The 22,581-nt window shown below is 39.3% G+C and overlaps 1 protein-coding gene across 1 annotated transcript in view; it reads right to left on the minus strand.

Moving 5' to 3' along the window:
• RERE (arginine-glutamic acid dipeptide repeats) overlaps positions 1 to 22,581 on the minus strand; it is a 427,549-nt gene that overhangs the window by 334,100 nt on the left and 70,868 nt on the right. The gene's annotated exons all lie outside the window — the stretch shown is intronic.

Raw genomic sequence — 22,581 nt, forward strand, 5'->3', positions numbered from 1 at the left:
GCAGTGAAACTGTTCTGCTTGATAACGTAATGGTGGATACATGGCATTATGCATTTGTCAAAACCTACAGAATTATACAACACTAAGTGTGAATCAATGTAAACCTTTAGTTAATAATAGTGTTATCAATATTGGTTGATTGTAACAAATATACCACTACACTAATGCAAGATATTGGAAAACATGTGTGTGCATGTGTGTACAGACATGCTATATAGGAACTCTCTTGTACTATCAACTCAAATTTTCTATAAATCTAATAAAACTGTTCTAAAATATAAAATCTTTTTTTTTTAATTGTTGGGCATCACTCTAAGTCTTTATTCATCAGGTCAGATTTCACATTTTTAAGAGGCTCCCAAGTGATGCTGATGGTCTAGCTCCGCACTTTGAAACCACCAGGGTTGGGCTCCTTCGAGTTCTAATTGTTTTTTTTTTAATTGATGTATAGTTGGTATACAATATTATATGTTTCAGGTGTACAACAGTGATTCACAACTTTTAAAGGTTATATTTCATTTATAGTTATTATAAAATACTAGCTATATTCCCTGTGTTGTACTATATATCCTTGTAGCTTATTAATTTTATACATAGTAGTTTGTACCTCTTAATATCCTACTCCTATCTTGCCCCTCCCCCCACCCTCTCCCCACTGGTAACCACTAGTTTGTTCTCTATTATCTGTGATTCTGTTTTGTTATATCAGTAGTTTATTTTTTAGATTCCACACATAAGTATTTGTCTTTCTCTGACTTATTTCACTTACCATAATACCTTCAAGTCCATCTATATTGCTGCAAATGGCAACATTTTGCTCTTTTTTATGGCTGAGTAGTATTTGTGTATGTGTGTGTGTGTGTGGTTGTGTGTGTATGGTTCTGTGTGTATGGTTGTGTGTGTGACTGTATCACAGCTTCTTTATCCATTCGCCTGCTGATGGAAACTTGGGTTGCTTCCATAATTTGGCAATTGTAAATAATGCTGCTATGAACACTGGGGTACATGTATCTTTTCGAACTAGTGGTTTTCGGTTTTTTTCAGACAAATACCCAGGAGTGGAATTGCTGGGTCATATGGTAGTTCTAGTTTAATTTTTGAGGAACCTCCATACTGTTCTCCACAGTGGCTGCACGCTCCCACCAACAGTGCACCAGGGTTCCCTTTCTTCCACATCCTCACAAACAATTGCTATTTGTGGTATTTTTGATGATAGCCATTCTGACAGGTGTTATCTCATTGAGGTTTTAACTTGCAATTCCTGAGGAATAACGATGTTGAGCAGGTTTTCATCTGCCTGATCAAGTTCTAGCTTTTACTATTCTATTCCGTAATGTTTCATGGGAACTATGGTAGCCAATCTCCAAAATGGCTCCCACTGATCTCTGCCTCCTGGTGTTCAAACCCTTGTATGATGTGATCCCACAGTTGAATAGGGCTGACCTAAATAATCAATACAATATTGGAGAAATGACTGTGTCTAAGCTAGGTCATAAAAGACATTGTAGCTTCTTCTTTCTTAGATCCCTACCTCTGGAAAGCCAGGTGCAATGTCAATGAGGACACTCAAGCAGCCCTATGAAGAGGTTTCATACGGCAAGGAACTAAGGCTTCCGCCAAAAGCCAGCACAAACTTGCCAGCTAGGTGAGTGAGCGACTTGAAACTGGATCCTCCAGCTCCAGTCAAGCCTTCCAATGACTGCAACCTCAGAAGAGACCACAAGCCAGAACCACCCAGGTAAGCCACTCCTGATTCCTGACCCCAAAATAGTGTGTGAGATAATAACACTGAATCCTGTTTTAAGCTGCTGTTTTGGGGTAATGTGTTATACAACAATTTATAATATAGGAGCTTAATCCAAAATATGTACATAATAGGATGAGCTATTTTTCATCCTTATCTTTATTCTGATACAGTCGGAGAAGTCCTAAAACTGTCTCCACATTAACCAAGTGAAGATCGGTTTAAAGAGCTCCTTCAGTTTTCTCCAAGTATTACAATTAACTGCACAATTTCTTCAGAACGTAAAGGATATGGGATGGAAGGAGAAGGGAAAGAAAAGAGGAGCAAAACTTTCGTCATCTCCCCTAAGCCAGTACTGTTCATCCTCGGGTACAAATCTGAGAGTTTTACTTTATTGCTTAAAAGTATCCTTCAATACTGTCCCAAAGTTTATGAGAGTGAATTCAGTCACTGCTCAAGGTCTGCCCTATTCCTATAGCTACTAGACTCCTGGGCAGACTGAAGAATGGGTACACACAGACATGGTCTTACTACTTTATATGATCTTCTGGACACATAACTTTACCTCCCTGCCTCAGTCTCCTCATCAGTAAAATCAGGTTAATTACAGTACCGATATCATAGTTACCATAGGGATTTAATTAATTAAAACATAAAAAGCATTTAGAGCAGTACCTTACCTAAGTGCTCGATAAATGTTAGCTATCATCATTGTCTGCCATTTCCCCTCTCATAACCTAGACCGGTTCAAGCCATTATGAACTATTAGTTTTCAAACTCACTCACACTGTTTCTTACTTTTGTATAAGGAGAATTCCTCGTACCTGGAATGGCCTTCCTTAATTTATCTTACTCTCTCACACTTTAAACTTTTCAAAGTTCCTTTTTTTATATAGCCTTTTCTGATTTCCCCTTTACTGACTACGTCCCCACAGAAACACCCATATAAAATAGTTAAATTTATTATTTGCCTTTCCCATAAAACTGTACACTTTTTTTTTTACTTCTTGATAATAATACCTAATATTGATATTTATTGATTGTCAAGCACTGTGTGCCAGACACTGTGCTTATATTAGGTACTTTACATGGACAACCTAAGTTAAACCTCTTCAATTATTACTATTTTAATTTTATTGACAGCAGAATTTATACCACAACGGAGCAGGAATTCAAGGTTGAGCTGTCTGGCTGCAATTTTTGTTTGTTACCACCTAAAATCTAACATCTTGACATCCTGGAAATACGTGAGGGAGGCACATAAAATTCCTAACAGTTAATATAAGCAGGCTACAGTTTTTTATATAGATATACATATACACAAAACTGTAGGAGGGTGTCAGACACACACCCACTTTTATTAGCTTCTTGTTTAAGCTTTCTGGAGATATTCCATTCATATACAGATATAGGTATAAATACCTTTTTTCTTATACAAATAAATAGTAATATACTCCATATATCCTTCTGCAACCTTTTTATGTTTACTTCATTTATCTTGGAGTTTGTTTCAAGTCAGTGCACACAAAGTATCTCATTCTTTTTAACTGCTGCACAGAATTCCATTGTATGGGTATATACCATGTTCATTTAACTATTAGCCTATAAGTTTGCAACTTTTGCTATAATGCTGCAATGATAATCCTTCAACACAAATAAAGGTATGGATAGAAGATATATGATTATACAGTACATTGATATAGTAAATGCATATCATACAGTAAATACATTGCCCCTTGGTGTCCTCAAGAACTTAACCAAGTCCCTTCTATAAAATGGTATAGTATTTGTATACAACCTACACACATCCTCCTGTTTACTTTAAATTACCTCTAGATTACTTACTAATACCTAATACAATGTAAATGCTATGTAAATAACTGCTGGGTGAGCAGAAAATTCAAGTTTTACTTTCTGGAACTTTATGGAATTTTTTTCCAAATATTTTCAAATATCTCCACAGTTGGTTGAATCCACAGATGCAGAAACCACAGATACAGAAAGCTAACCATACAGTAAAATGTATGGTTCTATACATTCAGCTTCTATATTTCAGCTATGAAATTTATACTTGTTCTTAAAGTGAGTATATTTTTCTTTCAACTTTTCAATAGATCACCAGTATGAAATATTTTATCAACCTTCAAAACCAAAAAATTCCAAAAATATAATAATCTGGAAATTGCTCTTGCCCTTGCAAAAGAGGTAATTAACAGAAGAATAACACTTCAACTTCTGTTATTTTATACAAGGCATAGTCAAGCAAAGTAAAATTGCCCCAAGAGTCTTTTCTTTGGTCTCTCAACGCTCTTTTACATAAACACTTGGTTTTCACCAAAAACAAAATTCCCTATAAGTCTCTGCTACATCTAAGTGAAGCAAGGGGAAAACAAAAACAAAAATCTTCAAAGGGTCCCAGTTTGACATCTTTCCTTCTTAGCTTCCTTCCTGTATAATTCCCAAAAGTCCTAGCCAATAAAGAACGGTTTAACTTTTCTTTCCATGGGGGTGGAGAAGTAGCCAATGATGATTCTTCTAATCTTTCTTTAGAGAATATGTTTACCCTTCCTCTGAAGATTCAGAAGCAGAACTTTCTTTTTATTTATTTATTTAGGTTGCACCAGGTCTTAGCTGTGGCAGAAGGGCTCCTTAGTTGCAGCTCACCAGCTCCTTAGTTGCAGCATGTGGACTCCTTAGTTGTGGCATGCAAACTCTTAGTTGTGGCATGCATGTGGGGTCTAGTTGGTAAATTTAATTGGATGGAATTTCCAGTGATCCTTTCTAAATAAACAAGCAAATATTTTTAAGGTTGCATATGCTTTTCGCTAGTTTCGCTACTTGTGGACAATTTCCATTCCTTCTATTATTTGACCTTTCAGTAACATTCAACACCGATAACTACCTACTTCTTCACTGACGCCTTATTCTCCTATTTTTGTGGCCAATCTCCCTGAGGCTCCTTAATAGGATCCTCTGCATCTGAACATACCTCAGGACAGTGATCTACAGGACTCTATCGTGGGCCTTACTTTCATCTCTTTCCTCACACACTCCCTGAACAATCTCCAAACCCAAGTCTTCTGTCCAGAGCTCATAAACCCATATGTATCACCAGCTCTTGGATATCTCTGCCTACAAGTCCTGTACTCAAAATTTAGCACGTCTCAAACCAAGTTCACTGTCTGTCCCTCTCCCCAAATAAGTTGTTCCTCTGGGATCATATCAGAGCACTGTATCAGCCTGAATCCAATCAAGAGAGAGAAACCACACAGTAATTCGAACAAGAAAAGTTTTTAAGATAAATAATAATTAACTACAACAGGGGACTGAAGTAATAAGGAATTGGCTAGCAAGAAGTAAAAAGAACTCTAAAGAGTAAAGGCAGGGGCTTCCCTGGTGGCACAGTGGTGAAGAATCCGCCTGCCAATGCAGGAGACACGGGTTCGAGCCCTGGTCCGGGAAGATCCCACATGCCGCGGAGCAACTAGGCCCGTGGGCCACAACTACTGAGCCTCTCCTCTGGAGGCCAAGAGCCACAGCTACTGAGCCCACGTGCCACAACTACTGAAGCCAGTGAGCCTAGAGCCCGTGCTCCACAACAAGAGAAGCCACCGCAACGAAGAGTAGCCTAGGCTCGCCGCAACTAGAGAAAAGCCCGCATGCAGAAAGAAACGAAGACCCAGTGCAACCAAAAATAAATAAATTTATAAAAAAAAAAAAAAGAAAGGCATAGATGACACAAAATACAACAGCATAATATATACAGCATAATAAATCATCGCCACTACCTTTGGGGCTGAGACAGAGCACCCAAAAAAGAGTTTCCCCAGTTCTAGGGCTGAGATCCAGACCTTGTTGGAGAGGGCTCATATCCAGCAGAATTTCTGGAAATCTGCCCTCTAAACCTTGCCAGAAATCTGTGCTCTAGAATGACAAAGAAACTTGTTTGTGGGGAAGCATCTCACTGGAGGCACTCTGCTACCAAACTGTCCAAGGGAGGGGGTGGGAGTGGGGGGAAGCGGCCGGCCACTAAGAGCTGCAGGAGCCCAGACACAGAAGCCCCACATGCCACAGGAGCCTGCCAGGCAAGACATTGGGGCCAGCGAGTAAAACTCTTTCCTCCTTCAGTCTCTCTCTTAACATCCTGTCAGCTGGCAAGGGAAAGTATTTAAAGGGTCCACATTCATTTTCACAGAATAGGCAGTATAGGGCAAACTTAGAGGTGAGAGGCAATAAATCAATGATTGACTGACATAAGTACCATCATCATCATCATCATTCTGGCCCACGCCAGAAACCTAGCAGCAACCTTGATTCTTCCTTCAATCAAGTCCTATAGGTTCTACTTTCTAAGTATTTCTTGAATCCATCCACTTCTCTCCATTCCCACTGTTAATGCCCTCGTCCTGGCTCACAACATCTCTTACAAGTACTGCCATCACAGCCATAAGCCTCCTACCATAGATACGTCCTCTCTCTTTCCTGCAACTGCAACCACTGTGATCTCTGTAAATGGCAAATCCAATTCTGTCAATCCACTGCTTAAAACCTCTCAGGCATTTATCAAATGTCAATAGGATGGGATCCAAAATTAGTAATGGTTTTGAAAATTCCCTGCATCCTCCCTCCTCAAAATCTATGCTCCAGACATTAAGAACTTACACTGTTTGCCACAGGAGGAGATACCCGTTTTGCCTGCTTGCTTTTTATTGCTTTGTTTTGCCCTCTGGGCTGCTCCACAGGGGTTTCCTCTCCCTGCAACAGCCTTCCTTTGTCCCCATGTTGCCACACCCACTTTTCAGTTAGTTGGGTATTTGTCATTCTTCAGGTCTCAGCTTAGATGCCTCCTGCTCCAGGTTAGGTGGCCCTGCTAAAGTACACCCAACAGAACCTTCTTCTTCCACATTTAGAACACATACCACACATTAGTGTAACTGTTTACTATCTTCCATACTTTACCTCTATGAGGGCAAAAAAAAACGTCTTCCTTGCCAGTGAATCACAAGGTGTCCAGAACAAAGTAGGCACTCAATGAATATCAGTTCAGTTAATGAATCCTGAATGAATTAGGAGGATGACTTTATGAAGTGAATAACAGCTTAAAAGGAAAAGATTTTGGTTTTGACATTATACCTGACACGTTGATCAGTGTAGATACAATAAGATTATCCATATATCATTCTAAGGATAAGAAAATGCCTTTGTTACATGCTTAACAAGTAAGTAAAATATAAAGTCTATTCCTTAGGGGGAAAAAAAGAAACTAATTCTATCAGCTGGTAATATAAATTGTTATGATTATATTCTATAAAATAAGGGAAAAGCCTGTTAGCTTTCAAAGTGAATAGTGTAATTCCAATGTAGTGTGTATATCAAAGGATTCATTTTATTTACACCTAATAATGAAAATCAAATATTACAACATGACATTCCTAGCACATCATGCTTCCACAGTAGAAAATCAATATATCATATTCATTTTCAGTAACTTGTTTTCCCAACCACAGTTCTAGAATCATTATGCAATGTAAACAGTCTTCACAAGCACTTTGAACCCATCTGAAATCAAAACTAGGCCTTCTCTGACACCTACTCCAAAAGGGAATCTCTCTGATGACTCTCCAAAAACTTGAGCAGGGCTGCAAGGAGCAAAAGCTACAGAGCTGAATCAGCATCTCGAGCTATTCTGCAAATGTGAAGGGTATTTACGGTTGCGGGTCCAGCATTGCTCCTATTCAGCCACGCTGGTTTATTTTACTCTATCGGTACAGACAACAGTCTGGCCAATCTGAGCAGAACATAATGTCTTGTACTTTTCTATCCCCCCAATACTCAGTACAGTGTTACTCTAATAGCAGAAGCATAATAAACACAGGCTGACTGCTGGACTCAAATGACCAATCAAAACTTCCTCTGGAAGAAATGCCTCAATATAATTACCAAGGCTGCCTTGGTAAAACCCTCATACACACGCAGCCTGGGACACGCATGCCCACACACTCCACACATATTTTTAATACTAGTCCAAAATCACGAAAAGGATTCAAGTACCTAATACATTCATGTCATTATTTTTCTTTAACTTTTTATTCCAACTGATGTATTTCATTTTCTATAAAGTTTCTTCATACATACATCCCTAGCCTGATCAAGGAAAGCCAATCAATGAGACGAAACACAGAAAAGACCTCAGAGCTATTCTCTCCAGCAAGAATGATCTTTCCTCAGACATCTGCACGACTCACTTCTTTGCTCAAATGTCCCCTTCCCCAACCACTCTTCAAACCCACCATTACTACGCCCTCAGCCAAATCCTGGCCCTCCCTCTCCCCCTTTCCAGCCCCTTTTTTTCTCCACAGCACTTATTACCATCAACAACATGTCTGTACTCCTTTGTTTATTGTCTGTTTTCTCCCACCAAAATGTTTCTCCAGAAATAAAAGAATGTTTTCAATTGTTTTATTCAATGCTGCTTCCTCAGCTCTTAGGACCTTGTGTGAAACAAGGTAGGTACTCAACAGATATTGGTTGAATGAATGAAAACAGAGTCCCAGAAACTGATCTTAATACTGAGGCTGTTAAGTGAAAAGGGGAAAGGACGTATATTTAAGAGGTGATTCTCTTTAACTTAACTTAAAGCCCAAAGGACTTTACAAATTAAACTGCTACTCAAGCTGCACCCAAAGATCGCTAAGGCTGCTGCTCCTTAGTAACTGCTCAAGTACATTTTAACAAAAAGCAACAAATTCTATGCCCTGCTTTAGCACTAGAGAAAACCCTGCTGTGGAAAACGTAAATTCTACAAGTTCTATATGTGGCTAGTTAGGAATTTTATATCACACGTCTCATAACATTATAAGGTCTACACTAACTATACAGAGAATCCTGTTTTACATTTGTTTGTAACAGAATTTTCTCCAGATATAATTCCACTGATACTACAACTCTTCACAAACACTATAGTAAGTCATGGTAGCTGCATTCTTAAATACTCTCATTACGTGAAAGTCCTGTACATAGTATTATTAATGGGTAAATTCTGAATCAAGTAACTCTGATGGAGAAAATTATACTATCAGGTGTGCCATTTGGCCATTAAAACAAAATAGGGGGAATTCCCTGGCGGTCTGTGGTTAGAACTCTGTGCTTTTAATGCGGTGGCCTGGGTTCAATCCCTGGTCAGGGAACTAAGAACCCGCAAGCCTCGCGGGTGGCCAAAAAAACAAAAATAGGGAATATGACTGATGAAATAGCTCACAATATTTATTTAGTCAAGAAGAGATCACCTTCAGATTTTAGTGGAGCAACAAAATAAAGAAACATAGAAGTAGAAGTGTAGTTAACAAATACATATTCAATATTTAAGTAAGCCAAATGTACAATTCTATACTGAGTTTTGTGGTCAAGAGACAAAAGAAATAAAACAAACGGTCTCCATACTAAAAGACTTTTAAAATCTAGCTGAGACAAAATAAATAGGAACTGCAGCATAATGGAGAAAAATGTACCTAGTCTAAAATGGAAATTTTTTTAAATCGCCTAGACCCAAGACAACAGACACCACATATTAGAACTTGATTTTTATTTTTAAAATCAATGGCACTGTTGAAGCTTCACCCCAGGCTATTATTATTATTTCCATGGTTACGTTTCCCCATCTGTTGATACCTGGCATGTCCAGCTATTATTAAGTATTTTCATTTCTATCTCCCCAATGTCTTCCAACTTGTCCCCTTCTATACCACACTATCTCTGGCCTGGTTCAGTCCTCTTGATCATCTAGCTAAACCACTGCAAATAGAAGCCTGCTGAAATTACTCCTCTGCCTAAAGACTTCTACTGGATTCCACTCCCCACTGAGATTGAAGTCTGAACTCCTTGGCACTCTAATTTTAAGCATTAAACTTCTGGTCTCAGCCCTTACTTCTCCATGTTCCAACCGCCACGTCTTGGCATACACACTTTCCCTCCACGTAAAGCACATTCCTTTTCTATTTTTCAACATCTCTCTTAATTTTGAAAGGCCCAGTTTAAACATCAACTCTCTGAAGATCCCTTTGAGCCTCACACTCAGGATTACCTGGTGCTTCCTGAGCATTATGAAAGCATTTTGTTTGTACCTCTGTTAAAACAGATTATATCTATGTTCATGTTAAATAACAGTCTGATGATAGTTTTTGTTTGTCTACCCTCCTCCCACCCCTTTCTAAGAAAAGAATCCCTTTCTCTTGCGGGGACTTGATAATATGTATTTTGGGTGGATCCAGGGCTGCCCAATCAGTGTGCTAAATCCCCCCGGCCACCACAGTTGGTTCAAGAATGGGCCCGTGTCCCAAGCACAGCCAGTTGGAACCCTTCCTAGAACGTCTACTAGAACCACGAGAAAAAATAATCTCTTTTGCTGGGTCCCCTAGCTAGAGGGCTGAGGCCTAGAGTTGCAGACAGTCATCTCTGCTACAACATGAGGAAAGCCTGATAAGAATGAAGCTAACACAAAGGAAAACAAAGGAATAAGATGGGGGAAAAGGGAGATTCTCACTGTTTCTCTGAACCTCTGGATCCACCCAGGTTCACCCACCAAGCTTCCAGATTATACAAACTTAACATTCTTTTTTGTTGGAGCTGGATTTCTGCCACTTGTCAACTGACGCAGTACTAATACGAGTAGAAATCATGATCTGAGGTATATTATAATTAATAGTGCTCAGGAGGGCTTCCCTGGTGGTGCAGTGGTTGAGAGTCCGCCTGCCGATGCAGGGAACACGGGTTCGTGCCCCGGTCCGGGAAGATCCCACATGCCATGGTGCGGCTGGGCCCGTGAGCCATGGCCGCTGAGCCTGCGCGTCCGGAGCTCCGCAACAGGAGAGGCCACAGCAGTGAGAGGCCCGCGTACCACAAAAAAAAAAAAGAATAGTGCCCAGGGCAGAAGGAAGAAATAGCAAGAAAGCCAGTGTGGGGAGTGAGTGAGCAAGCACGGAGGGGTGGGGATGGCGGGTAAGGGCTGGACAGCATTGTACGGATTCTGGTTCTTCCTGAGTTGCATGTCAGGCTACTGCAAAGTCTCATGCAAAGGAGGGACAGGATCTGACTTAGGTTTTTAAAAGATCACTGCCTGCAGTGTTGTGAGGTTTTTAAAAGATCACTGTCTGCAGTGTTGTGAAAACTGCATGAAACTGTTGTGAAAACTGTTGTGAAAACTGTATGTATTGGGCGAGGTGGGGTGGGGGAAGGGAAGTTGTCTTTGGAGCACAAAACCTGTTAAGAGACTGGCTCAGGCCAGAATTTGCTTGTCTTTTAAAAAATTCACTTTTTGGTTACCAATTACAACTTTGGAAAGAAAGATAAGTCAACACATGACATTCATATCTGATTTGCTGAGTATCTAGTATACGTAAGACACTTTTCTTAATTATCACCTCCTGGCCAGATCTAGCTATCTAGCTCCAGACCTCTTACCTAAACTCATGGCCCATACACACTTTACCCCCAAAACGTTCTCCTCCCCAATCTGATTGTCTCATTAATATTATTCCCAATCCTATTTGTTAGTAAAGATAATAAGAAGGTATATTTACTAATCACTTTCACTATTACTACATAAATTACTACACACTAAATATAACCTCACTTATATTTAAGTGTCTTATAATCTCAAGACAATTCTGTAAGACAAACACCATTAGTTACCTCCGCCATTTTACAGGCAATGCAACTGAGCTCAGAAAAATGAAGTAAATTGCCAAAGTTCACTCTGCTGGGAAGTGGTGGAGCTGAGACTCAAACCTGCACTCCTAATTCACCCAATCACGGAAGTCAGAAACCTGGGGATCATCTAAGGTCCTCTCTCAGACCCGCTCCTCACAGATCAGGAATGACCAGCCTCGTGACCCTCTCGATTCATCCTCACACCTTCATCCCCCTTGCTCAGAGCTTCCTCGTATCTGCCCTTGGTCACCACAACAGCCTCGCAGGTCATGCTGCCTCTTCTCATGCTGTCCTCCTTCCATCCCTCCTCCTTGCCATCATCAGACACTCTCTTCGTTTCTAAACACGAGCTCTGTACTCCAACCCAAGCACAGCATTGGGAACCCTATGGATTAGTGGAACAGAGCTCAAAGTTCAAAAGCTGCAGGATACAGCTTTCCACATCAGTATGGATGCGTTCATTCCAGCACCAGCAACTTACCAAGCAATCTTCCACAGCATCACAACCTCAAGATTCTTGTTAATGTTGCCAAGTAGGAAAACCCTGATGTTTGTGCAACTTTCCCTTTCAGCCTTCATCTTCCCAGTCCCGAAGGCTGGGACATTAAGCATTTCAAGGACTTCACCCCACCTAGTCCCACTTTCCTAAATTACCCTTGTCTCCTCTTATCCAATCAAACCTGCCATTCCTGGAAAGCCCCAATAGGTACTGATTTGATTAAAGTATTTCATAATGAGGGGTCAGGGCATATATATTTTAAAACAGAAACTAATTAAACAAATGAGTCTCTAATCTGACCCATGACAGATGCAAAAGACAGTGATGGTAATAGTAATGGCTAACCTTTATCAAGATCTAGAAAGCTGTGTGCCAGGTACTGTTTTACTTGCTTTACAAGTATTTAATCATCTACTCTTTTAATCATCACAACAACCCCATGAAATGAGTATAATAATAATTATTATTATTTATCACAATCTTTGGATATGGAATTTGAAATCTGGAGGAGTTAAGGAGCATGTCACACATGTCCAAGGTCACACAGTTAGTAAATGGTGTCAGGATGAAAAACCCAGACCCAATGCTCCCAACCAGCTCATTGCTAAAACTCCACTCCAGTAGCTGATTCTAACAGAGATATGTGGAGGAGATCACTATACGCTTACTCATTTTCAAAACATTTCTTGAGAGCTTACTGTTCCTGGCACTGGGAATTCAATCCTAGATGATCTTTTATGGAACTTACAATTAGGGGAGGGGGTCAAAAATATATAAGTAAATAAGCAAACAACATTAATTTCAGACAATAAATGATCTGAGAATAGTAAGACAGTATAAGGTGCTGTAGCACGATGGGCTACTTTAGACTGGGGGCCAGGGAAGGCCTCTCTAAAGGAGTAATACTGAAGGAGGACCTAAATTATACGATAGAGCAAGCAAAGCAAAAACCTGATGTAAGAGCATTCCCGACAAGGGTTACGATAAACACAATATATCAATACCTGGAGTAAGGGTCAACTTGCCTGTTCCTCAAACGACAGACCAGACAGGAGGCCAACGTGACTGAAGCTAACAGAGCAGGAGCAAAGCAGACAGGGTTCAGAGGTTACGTCAAAGACTTGGAAGAGCTGGCAGATGGCCATGGCCACAAGAAGAAATCTAGATTTTACGCCTAGTGGGATAAGGAATACCTAAATGGTTTTAAGTAGGAGAATGATGTGATCTATATTTCTGAAAAAATCACTCCCATTGCATTAAGGACTGGTTTCAGAGGGACAAAAGTGGAAGACTGGAGGGGAACAAGGAGGCTATCACTCCTAGAGCTGTGCCTGGCACACGGTCCGTAGTCAGTAAAGATTTGTTGAATGAATGAATGCTGCAAATCTAGTAAAAGATGAGGACACAGACTAGGGTGGCACAGTGCTGCACGTGTGCAAACAGTGCTGCCTCTATACAACACCTGGGGAGAGCCAGAAACCTAGTGGTCTTTCAAGAACCAACACGCATTCTGACTGAGCAGTGTCCAGGCTCTTTCAGAGGCTTCTTGCCCATTCAGGTGGAGGTTAAGGGCTTGGACTCTGGAATCAGACTGCCTAGATTCAGGTCTTGGTTCCATCCTTTACCAGCAAGTTACTTTGAGCAGCAGCAGCAGCAGCAGCTGTTGTCCTACTAACATCTCCTTGCTCCTCTCCCCTCTCAGCCTTTTCAACATTCTGCCACTGCAGTTTTCTTCATCTTTTTTTTTTTAAACATCCATGAGCAGATTTTTTTTTTTAATTAAGGGTACTTTGATTTATTTATTTATTTTTGGCTGTGTTGGGTCTTCGTTTCTGTGCGAGGGCTTTCTCTAGTTGTGGCAAGCGGGGGCCACTCTTCATCGCGGTGCGCGGGCCTCTCACTGTTGTGGCCTCTCTTGTTGCGGAGCACAGGCTCCAGATGTGCAGGCTCAGTAGTTGTGGCTCACGGGCCTAGTTGCTCCGCGGCATGTGGGATCTTCCCAGACCAGGGCTCGAACCCGTGTCCCCTGCACTGGCAGGCAGACTCTCAACCACTGTGCCACCAGGGAAGCCCCTTCCTCTAACTATTGAATGCCACTGATATCCAAAAAAGAACTTAAGAATTGTGAACAATCAATTCACTCAGATAAGTTTGCAACATCCCTTTACACAACTCTTAACTTCTGCAAAGAACTTAACTAAAGCAGCTCCTTCTTACACACGCTACCAGTTTCTTTAGCCTTAGTATTTGATCTTCTGTAACTCTTCTATGGCAGTTGATTGATAGAAATGAGTCGGCCGATGCCTAAGATTTCTTATCAGGGAAGGTACAATGTTGAATTTTCTCCAGAATAATACTGACTGACAATTTAAAAAAAAAAAAAAAAGACAACACAACTTAAGTTTCCACACTAACCAACTTCAGTCCCTTTTAGAACTACTAAATAGTCCAATTAAACTATAAAATGTTACATTATTTTGTGACTTCAAAATATCTACTCTCAAAATAAGACTCCCTCCTCACGGAAGCCAAGGGCTAAAAAAAACCTTTCCTATCAGGCATCATAATAAGAAAACCACCCGTTCATTGAGGTTGCAGTGGTCATCTACAAATAGTCATGGTGCCCTAGCAGGATCTGCCTCTGGTTTGTGTAATTCTACATTCTTTTTCCCTTTTTTGCCATAAAACTTTTTAACTTTAGCCACCAAATATAATCATACTATTGCCACTAACTAGCTCACATTAAATATCACACTTTTTTTTTTTTACTTTTTTTTTGTTTTAATATTTGGAGCTTTTTAATCAGTCATTTTTCTACAGTTATCATGGTTTATTTTATTTATTTTTGGCTGCATTGGGTCTTCGTTGCTGCGTCCACGCTTTCTCTAGTTGTGGCGAGCGGGGGCTACTCTTCATTGCGGTGCGTGGGCTTCTCATTGCCATGGCTTCTCTTGTTGCAGAACACAGGCTCCAGACGCGCAGGCTCAGCGGCCATGGCTCACGGGCCCAGTCGCTCCGCGGCATGTGGGATCTTCCCAGACTGGGGCACGTACCCATGTCCGCTGCATCGGCAGGCAGACTCTCAACCACTACGCCACCAGGGAAGCCCCCCCCCGCCAGACTTTTTAAGAATATATCAAAGCTGCCTCTAAAAGTAGAGTTGGAACAAAAATATATTGTACCTATTGCTGGAATCACATAATTTCTTTATATCAAATGCCTTAAATTGCTACATATAAGTACTGTGGTTTGGGACAGAATCTTAGAATACTGTTTTCCTCTCCTGTGACAGCTGAAACTATGTAGGTACCAAATAGAAAGAAACGTAACAAATATTCCTTTGAATAAACTGCCAAGGAAGAGTAGAGAAACGCTTCAAGCTGGGGACATGGTGATGGGTGCCGAACGCTCCAGGCTTGTGCTGCAGCTCACTCTTGCACACAGATTAGTGTAACTGCACAACCAGGATCCATCAGTCAGTCACCACAGGGAATTTCCTGGGAGGACTGGATTCTGTGGACATCTTCTACAACTGTCAAAATCTACACATAATAGACAGAAAGACAAAAATACTAAGAAAATGTCATGCCAATTACCAACAAGGTTTTCCTACTGTAGGGACTGAGGGGGAGAAGGTAATAATTTAATCAGTATTTTTTCAAAACTGAATTAAAATGCTTCTGATTAATATATGCATACATTATTGAAAGATAGTGGAGTTAAGAGAGAAGAAATGAGAAAAACACAGCAGTTAAGGAAGGAAAAAACTAAACATTTAAAATGGGAGTAGGATCTGCAAATTGGATTGTAGAAAAGATATACTCAGTCTGTCTTTTTAATCTAATTCCTCCTGTACACCTTTTCTATATTATCTGCCAACATCTGTAATCCTCCATGCTTTCAGAATTAATGGCTACATTAAACAGGAAAAATCTCAGAGATTTTCATTGTTAAAGAAGAATCTTACTAAATGCTTTAGAATTATGAATAATTAGGATTTTAAGGTCTCATTTAACTTGGCGAGTTTCTTTTTAAATAACACCTGTGTTTTTTAATGGAAAAAAAAGTCACAAATAGTAGCTCTGATATTAACACAGCCTAAGAAAGCTTGCTTATAAACCCCCATTTTAAACCTAATTTAAAAAATAATTCTTAAGTATCTAACAGTAAGACTCAAGACATATTTTACAGAATTGCTTTTGTTAAAAAGGTATTTTCTCACTTATCTGTAACACTGAGAAATATCTGCTATTTTAAGGTTTCTGGCAAAAGCAAGCTTTAAATATTATTTAACTGGAGACTGGAAAACTGATGTTGTCACCACATAAAAATCATTCTTTCATATTCTGAATCCCTTTCTCTTGATGTGATTTTACATATTTTATATGCAAAATCTATCTGCTTTTTTTCTATTTCCTCTGAAATTAATCTCTATTATTTATCAACTATGGAAAGCTCCCAAGTAAATAAGATTGTCAGTCACAGTGTGTCTTTCATAACTTCAAACTACTATAACACTGAACATATTATTTCAAAAGCAGTTATCAACATTGTCTCTCTGATATGAGCTGCTCCAAAGTGCTTAAAATACCTAAGCACAATTCCTGAAAGAGGAGTCGTTCCGTTGCCCATCACGACAATCTCCCATTAACTCTGAAAAATACATTCAAACAGTCCCTGTTTACAAACACCCACCAATCCCACCTCTGCCCACGCTCCGGCTGCAAAAACAAAACAAAATCAAACAACAACAAAAAAACACCTAAGATGTGCCCGGAATTATACCAAGCACTTTGTATCAATTCTGTCACTTGCTCTTTACTATATATACCTTAAGAGTAGGTTTACTGTTATGCCCATTTTAGAGATAAGGAAGCTGTGGTTGGAAGAGGTTAAATACCTTGCTCAAAATTATACAATGTTTATAAATCCAACTTTGTCTAGAATTGCTACCTTAACTAGATATTTAGAATATGAAGGAAAGAAATTAGGACAAGCAGGTAAATTGTGAAAAAAACTTATTTCAGGCAACACTGACCAGCCTGAAGATAAAGAGGTGCAGAGAAAGCAAAAAATCTCTGCACCTTTCTTCCCACCCCTCCCCCTACACACATTTAACATACACACGGCTGTCACCTTGACAACTGTAACTACCAATCGGAAATCCATGCACATTGACAGAGAGGTAGCTCAGCACAGTGATGCAGCACTTGGTCTGTGGATCCTGACTGCCAGGGTCTGAAGCCCTGCTCTACCACCTACTACCTGTATAACCTTATTTAAATTACTACTCTCTCTGCCTTGGTTTCCTCATCTGTAAAATGAAGAAATAATGTTGGGCTGGCCAAAAAGTTCCTTCCATTTTCAAGTAAAAATAAAAGACACATTTTTCATTTTCACCAAGAACTTTATTGAACGTGTTCATCCTTTTGTTCCACTACCTTCTGCCATTTTTCAGGCAACTTCGTAATTCCATCTTCCCAAAACTTTTTATCTTTTTGAGCAAAGAACTGTTCCAGGTGCCTTTTACAGTCTTCCAGGGAATTGAAATTTCTCCATTAAGAGAATTTTGTGAAGACCGAAACAAATGGAAATCCGAAGGTTCAATGTCTGGTGAATATGGCGGATGAATCAGTACTTCCCAGCCCAGGTGTAACAGATTTTGCCTGGTCCTCAAAGAAACACGTGGTCTTGCATTATCCCGATGGAAGATTATGCCTTTTCTATGGACTAATTCCGGATGCTTTTCATCAAGTGCTTCTTTCAGTTGGTCTAACTGGGAGTAGTACTTGTTGGAATTAATCATTTGGTTTTCTGGAAGGAGCTCAAGATAAAGGACTCCCTTCCAATCCCATCACCTTCTTTAGATGAAGACTGGCCTTTAGTGTGGCTGGTCCTGGTTCATTTTGTTTGCCCCCGATCTCTTCTGTTCCACATTTACCTTTCTTGAAACAATAAAGCATAATATGCCAAAAGTGTTATTTTTCTTCCATCTTCAGTATTAAAATGGCTACACAAAAATTCACCATTTCTGATAAGTTTCTTTTTAAATGCACGCTGATATGACAGCTGTCACAATACAATCTGACAAAATTGTTTCGAACGAAGTTGAAGACAACTAAGCGCTACTAGAGCCATCTTACGGAAAAAACGTAACGAACCTTTTGGCCAACCGATATCTCCTTCACAGTACTGCTGCAATGACAAACGTCCCTAACACACCATCAGGAAGCTCGGGACAGTGCCTGGCACATAGCAGGTATGCAATGAAGGCTGTCTGTTCTTTATTTATACCTTCTTTTAACGTGAATAATTCTGGGGGTTACAGGCAAGACGTCTGAATGTGTAAAAGTTCAACCAGATGGCTGAGAGCAGGAACATCGAGCACTCAAGCCCGGTCTCCAGAAGCTGAGGTGCGGCACGGAGCGCCTGCCAGCTAGGCGGGTGCAGGGCAATAAGCTGCCAGCATCCCAGGAGGGGGAGAGAGGGTGGCTTTGGGCTGGTGGGGGAAGTAAGAAGGTCCCATAGAAGGAAAACAAACTGTCCATTTCTTAACTATGCGTAAGGTCAGCACTATTCCCGAGGAGAAAAAACTATTCTCCATTATATTTCTTCAGACAAAAGGTCATCAGACAATCAGACAAGGGGTGGGGGTGGGGGGCCTAGGAGAGCATTAGTAAAATACTATGAATTCAACTAGAATTACATTCTTTTATTTTCCCATAATATCCACTCCTTCAGCCACTATGAAGAGGTCAAGCATGAGAACGAATAACCCTCCTACCCCACAGTATCCAGGAAAACCACACACCCTTGCTGACCTTGGTTCACAATGCGCAGCCCCTGCCAGGGTCAACACAAATTAGCAGCCCAGCATTTCAGGAGCAATCAGCCTTGACCACATGTAATTTACTGTGGGTTTTTGGGTTTTTTTTTTTTTTTTAATTAAAAACAATGGAGTCATTTTACCTCCAAATAAATAGCAACGTATGGCAATGAAGGCACTGTTCTGACTGGAAGCATGTTTTCATTACTTGGCACCTACCTGCAAACCTCTCTGACAGAGAATTTAAAGGGCAGGGTAGAGATGGGCAAATTCCACATTTCTGGCCAGGATTCCTCAACTGTAACAAAGTTAAAATTATGCTAACCTGGTTAGTTTTGCTCTGCTGATCCTTTCCTATCAAGGATAAAAAACCTATCAGGCAAAAGGACACGTAGAATATGCATTCTAAAGATCCCACTGTGCTTACTCCTATAGCAACCAGCAAGCTAAACAGAGTCCTCATGGTAACTCCATAGACTACCTCAGAGAAGCCCTTCCTTGCAGTTATACATTCTTACACTATATCTTTAGCTTAGGGTCACTTTCATTAAAGGGGAAAAAAAAAGTAACTCTATTATCAGTATCATCATCTAGTGATGCACAAGGCACTAAAGAGGTAAAATAAAAGGCAAAGCTGGAAAAAAAGAACTTGATTCCCAGAAGATATAATAGAATTTCCTTTATTCCATTGTACTATAAGAACATTCCCTAAATAACTTTTCTTTAGCCACTGCAAAAAAAAGTAAAAAAGACAAAATCAAAATAAATAATATAATAGCTAAAACGTACATAGCTCTCTGGAGTAACCCATTTAATCCTCACAACAGCCATTGAAGGATCACTAATCTGCATTTTCAGACAACAAAAAGAAACAGAGGCCGAATAATATGCCCATGTGTCACACAGCTGGTAAGTGGTAGAGACAGCAGTTGAATCCGGACCGACTGCCTCCTAAGTCTGTGCTCTTATGCATGACATTGTGCCATTTTTTTTAAAAAAAATTTTTTTGGCTGTCACCCAGAATATTGTCATCTGATGCTGAATTTTGACTTTGTTTTATATTTCTAATCCTACTACCTAAGAGAAGCACTACCTTTTCAGTTTTATGTTCTTGTACTAAATCTTTCAGCTTAGGGACACTTTCATTTTAAAAAAAGAAAAAAAGAAAGCAACACTATCAGTATCATTCTCCAGTTATATTAGACTGTAAGGCACTAAACCACACGATTCCTACGACCGTTGTTCAGAGAAGAGTCTTCAAAATAATATACAACTGCAAAGTGGTAATTCAGAAAATTTCAAGGTAACTTAACACATATATTATCTCACTGAGGGACATATTTAAAAGTAAGAACACTGACTACTGACAGATAATGTGACTTGCCTTCAGTCATAAGGGTGAAAGTAAACCAAGGTTTTTTGAAACCTAGCCAGTCCCTTTCCTAAACTACAGTCTATGTTTTAATTAATAAATCCACTTCCTTTGTAGGAAACTGATGTGATCACAAGAAATAAAGAAAAATAAATGAAACTTACTAGAGAGAGTTTATGTTGAAAATAATTTAAAGCACCAAACTTTAAACCATATCATAATTTTTAAATTTCGCTTTCATGGCTATTACTTTAGAAAGATACTCTCCAAAAACATTTTAATCAAAGTCCTATTTAAAGAAACTTCTAATTAGAAATTATTAAACTGTGTATGTACTGGTAAAAATAGTAGTAATAACCTGTCCTGAGCTATTAGAAAGAGATGTATAGCATGCTATTTTAATAGGTCTAAATGAGGAAGGATCAATATTATTTTAATTTTTAAAGGTCTGTTTATGAAATGCAATCATCCTTCATTAAAAATGCAAGCTGTGCTTCAGCAAGAGGTTAGCGTAAATGATTCATAGAGAGATCTCTCTCTCCAGTATAATCTTCCTCTCCTGGGAGTTTCCTTTGGCTGCTTTATCAAACCACTCAAGCTATTATTAAAAATGCTTCCCTGTGATAAGAGAGAGAGGAAAAAAAATTTTCCCATTCCCATTCACCACTGCCTCTTCCATTTGAGTGATTTATATCTTTTCCAGTCAAAAGTAAAATTAATTCTTCACACTCCACACATTTTTGTAAATTCTTTTCATAAGCATTTAAGACTATTTTTTAATATTCAAAACATAGAATTCCATATTTTTAAAAGAGGCTTTAATTCACTTACCTATCCAGATATTTCAGTGTGAATGTTGGTGTTTCACTGAAATTAAAGGAAATCTACCCTTTGTTTGATGGATATTAAAATGTTAACTCATCAAAGCCAAGGTACTCCAAATTTAAATTCGATTTAAAAATGCTAATGCTAATGAGAATGGCTGTTGCAGTGCAGCAGCATCTGGCTCATTATAACATGCAGTTTTAACTAATAAATCCTTAATTATTAAACTCTGGTGTTCGATTTCTTTCACATGGATAAGCCAAACACCTATTGCTACAATTATAAATACCTGGGATAAATCAGTTACAACAACGTATCATAGAAGAGCCTTCCTCTTGCTTCTCTGGCTGTTAAATAAGACCCCAAGTATGTCATAAGGAACATACATTTGAGAGACCGCCTTTAAACATCTGGACTCTGGTGTGCGTAGCTGCTGCATTTATTGGCTAGCAAATATTTAACTCTGCTGGTTACTCAACATTAATGCATAGAGCAATTTGTCTGCTTGTGCAAATGGACCAGGTTTTTTCCAAGTGCCTTTTCAGATAAACGTGTCAAAACCGACTGTAATCATATGCCCTCATTCTAGCTTTACAAAGCTGACTCTGCCTCCCCCCAGCTTGATGTTTTTATTAAGGTGCTCCTGGATACGCTCAAGCAAGGTATTATTGCACATCATGATGTCTAGTAAAGGCTGAAATCCCTGAGAGAATATGTTTGGTTTTAAGCCTTAATATGTGTTAGGGAGTTTATCATTTTTCTCTCCCATCCCCAATTCTTTTTTGATTTTTTTCCCTTTTTTAATCAGCAACATCGACAGGACTGACTGAATATTTTACAATGGAGTTGCAGAGCGCGTGTGTTCAATCGTTTGGCTTCCCAGAAGATTCATTACAGTTACATTAGAAAGTCAAATCAGGCAATTCTGCAGTCTGGTGAAAGCTAGCATATGAAAGGAAGTTAATACAAAAGAATTTCATTTTAAATAGAGGACGTTTAGGACCTTAAAAAGCAACATTATGATAAAAATTCCAAGATATTTGTTTTGGCGTTAGAACAGGCTTTACAGGTCTAATTTCAGAGATGTCTAAATGCTTTTCTAGGAAAGAGTGAGAGAGCATGTATGGGAGGAAACTGTATGATCTGCAAGGTCTGCCATCTTAATAATCCTCACGCAAAGAACACTGCAGATGTATGTTTTACCCTCACTCACGGGAAAAGAATCCATGCATTCTCTGATTACTCTGATGAAGCAGGAATCAAGTAAAAGTCAAGGTGTATTCATTTAAATCCTTATAAAGGTTATGAGTGATTTTAACACATGTCTGAGTGTAAATAAAACTAAGGATTTTCAGATCTTAATACATATTTATATGACAAAATCTGTAAGTTAATTGTTTTTTCCGTGATTAGTAGCAGGTACAGAAAAATCTTCTCAGGCATACACGTGTTTGTTACTTGTGTATAAATGGCTTCCCTCTCATTAGACTTCAGGCCTCAATAAACTCCTAACCAATCTTATTTATTTGATTTGTTTCCACTGGTTCATGGATCAGCAAAAATTTAAAATGACTACCTACTGGAATGAAAAGAGAAATACAAACCACTTC

Source organism: Stenella coeruleoalba, assembly GCF_951394435.1.
Source record: "Stenella coeruleoalba genome assembly, chromosome: 1".
Lineage (NCBI taxonomy): Eukaryota > Metazoa > Chordata > Mammalia > Artiodactyla > Delphinidae > Stenella > Stenella coeruleoalba.